Raw genomic sequence first — 3,240 nt, 5'->3', positions numbered from 1 at the left:
CAGCAGGCTGATGAATAAGAACTAGGTTGTCCAGCTGCAGAAACAGCAAGATGCCGCATGATTCCTCAGACTTATTTTTTGTATTTTTAAAGATGCAATAAAGCCCTGATTGGTTTGGCTCAGTGGATAGAGTGTCGGCCTGCGGACTGAAGGGTCCTGGGTTCGATTCCGGTCAAGGGCATGTGCCTCGGTTGCGAGCACATCCCCAGTGGGGGGCGTGCAGGAGGCAGCTGATCAATGATTCTCATCACTGATGTTTCTATCTCTATCTCCCTCTCCTTCTCCCTTTCCCTCTCCCTCTCCCTTCCTCTCTGAAATCAATAAAAATATATTGAAGGAGGAGGAGGAGGAGGAGGAGGAGGAGGAAGAAGCATGGTTCAGCTTCAAGTAGACTCAGTTCTGCTCCGTACTTGGCCAGGTTCTCCGTTTTGACACACACTCTTTGCCTCCTTAAGGAGAAGCTGATTGATAGTTGGCACTGTTAGATCAAAAGCTAGGACTTTAGCCAGCCCAGTGTGGGTCCGTTGGTTGGAATGTTGTCCCGTAAACGTAAAGGCCTAGGGTTTGATTCCTTGTCAGGGCGCATACCCTGGCTATGGGTTTGATCCCAATCAGGGTGCCTACTGGAGGCAGCAGATAGATATTTCTCTCTCCCTCTCCTTTCTCTCTCTCTAAAATCCACTTTAAAAATAGTGTTTGCACCAAACACTATTGGCTCAGTGGTTGAGCATTGACCTTTGAACCAGGAGGTCGGGTTCAATTCCCTGTCAGGGCATCTGCCCTCTTGTGGGCTCTGTCCCCAGTGTGAGGTGTGCAGGCGGCAGCCAATCAATGATTCTTTCTCAACATTGATGTTTTATCTCTCTCCCTCTCCCTTTCTGAAATCAATAAAAATATATTAATAAAAAAAAAAGCCAGGACTTTCAGGAGCAGTAAGGTGTTCCACAAAATAGTTCCCGTTTTGTGTATCATCAGTTACACAAACTCGTCTACTTCAGCTAGATATTTCTTCATATTCCGAAGCCAGAATAGCTGCTGTTCCTACAAGCTGCAATTTCCCTCTCAGAACAAACATGCACAAAAGAAACCTGTCCAGGAAGTTGACAGCCCGGTAGAGAGTCTCAGCTCAAAGCTTATATTCTTCTCTGGCCTCCAATCAGCCTGCCCACCAGAATCATTCGCAGGCCTTCTGGCTTTTTCCTCACGAAGTACACTTTGGGCCTGTATCTTATTTCAGCTTTTCTAAGGCACTGGTGAGTTTCTCCGGCATTTCCAGTTGCACTTATCACATCTGTACCAAAATCTGCTGCATCTGAAGACTGGGAATGGAGAACTGAATCTACTAGCATAGGGGAAACTGCCAAAATCCAGCAGGAAGTGAAGGTCTGACTTAAGTGTTTACTGTTGTCTACTTCATACACATCCTCAAATGCCATCCCATCTCTCCCTGGGCAGCTGCTTCTGTCCTCTTGCTCAGGTTCATCCGTGTAGATATCAAATCCTTGCTTGGCTGGCACATGGACCCCACAGTCAGGGTGCTTTCTTTCTGGCTCGAGGGAAGACATTTTGTGATCAGAGTAACACCTGAGTGTTATGATCCCTGCCACAAGTCCTCCTGCGCTGCCCATTCTCGGTTAGCACCCCTGGCACGGTTCTTTGCGGGGGTGGCGGGGGGGGGGCACAGGGAGGGGAATGCTGGCCAAGCTAGGCTCTATTCACCATCTGATAGGCATCAGGACCTCAGGACACTGGAGCCAGGACTACCCTGCTCTTGGAGCTGCTGAAATGCATTACTTTAGTCTCCACAGGCTGCTGCAATCACCGAAGGAGAAACAGACCAACTGGATTAGTCAACCTCTTCCACCCAGGGGCTCCAAGGATGTGCAAACCTCCAGGAGGGAGAATACGAAGACATATCATCTTCCCTGTATTTAGGATTGAAAGGAAAGAATGTACTCCTTACTATAACAACTCTTAGCTTTTCTTTCTCCCTTGGAACATTCTGGGTATTGCCTAGTTGTGTTTCTGGTTTGCAAACCCCAGTCCCTTGAATAAATCTTTGTCATTTAGTTCTAGCCAAAGCCTGCAGATTCTTTTTGAGTTAATTTGACAGTACAAATGTTAGGACAAGGGTCTCAAGGTCTAGGCAGTTCTTACTAAATACTATCTTGCTAACTGTTAAAATGTAGCACAGTATTTCGCAAATGCAGCTTTAAGCAGGATGAGCTTGATAGGAACTCAACAGGATGAGTGCAGCCAACGGCAAAGACATCAATGTTTAGTTGACCAAATAGTGTATATAAGCAACGGCTAAGCCTCCCTTCAGGAAGGCAGAGCTTTGGATGTGAATCCTGTCTTTTTTAACTTGCGAAGTAAATAAAACTACCTTTCAAAAACCACCTCTCTTCCTTGAGCAGAACATCCCAAGCAGTGAAGCCCTTGAGTTCAGTAACAAATCTGGCAACTCAGTGGAACTCTCTTAAAGGGACTCCCTCTCGGACTGGTGATGGGAAGGATGCTTGGTGAAGCAGTTGGCAGCAGCAGCTTGTCCAGGGCTTCCTTGCTTGTGCCTCCACTGGATGAGGGGTCTGTTCTATAGGAGACTCCTGCTTGGTACTGACCCCTGGAATGGCTGCTTGGTCTGCCTCGACAGGGAAGCAGAGTGGCCACCTGAACCCGCTTTGTTCAAGTGCTTCCAAAGGGAGGTGGGTAGGTCAGCCCCTGTGGTGCTTTAATTAGCGTTTCTATTCCTCGTCTGGATATCGGGTTATCAGAAGCAGACTTTAATTTCTGGTGCTCTCTTGGTTTCAGGCTGGTTGTGTGACACTGATTTAGGCACCCACCTAAGTCTCACTTGAGGGTTGAGGAATGCCTCTGGAATGCCAAAATATCCTCAGGTGACAATCTCTGGTCTGGCTGTCTGGCTGTCAGGCTGTCAGAGAACGCTGGCATAAAGGTTATGAGATCACTAGGGGCCCAGTGCATGAAATTCGTGCACTGGGGGGGAGGGGTGTTCCTCAGCCCAGCCTGCCCCCTCTCACATACTGGGAACCCTCAGGGGATGTCCTAGTGATGGCTTAGGCCCACTCCCTGCTCCCCTTGAGGATAAGGCCTAAGCCGCAGTCTGGCATCCCTTTGTGGGAGGCGACCGGGCTGATCAGGAGAAGGCACCAGCCCCATCACCCCGCTGCTGCAGCCACTGCCAGTCACCACAGCCAGCAAGGTTTTTTCATCAACCAC

General features: G+C 48.7%; 1 pseudogene; it reads right to left on the bottom strand.

The window, feature by feature from the left end:
* LOC102768054 overlaps positions 1-1,837 on the bottom strand; it is a 5,118-nt pseudogene extending 3,281 nt beyond the window's left edge.
* Positions 1,838-3,240: the final 1,403 nt, after the last annotated feature.

Source organism: Myotis davidii, unplaced genomic scaffold (genome assembly GCF_000327345.1).
Source record: "Myotis davidii unplaced genomic scaffold, ASM32734v1 scaffold339, whole genome shotgun sequence".
Taxonomy (NCBI): Eukaryota; Metazoa; Chordata; class Mammalia; order Chiroptera; family Vespertilionidae; genus Myotis; species Myotis davidii.
This window is presented reverse-complemented; position numbering and strand designations above follow the sequence as displayed.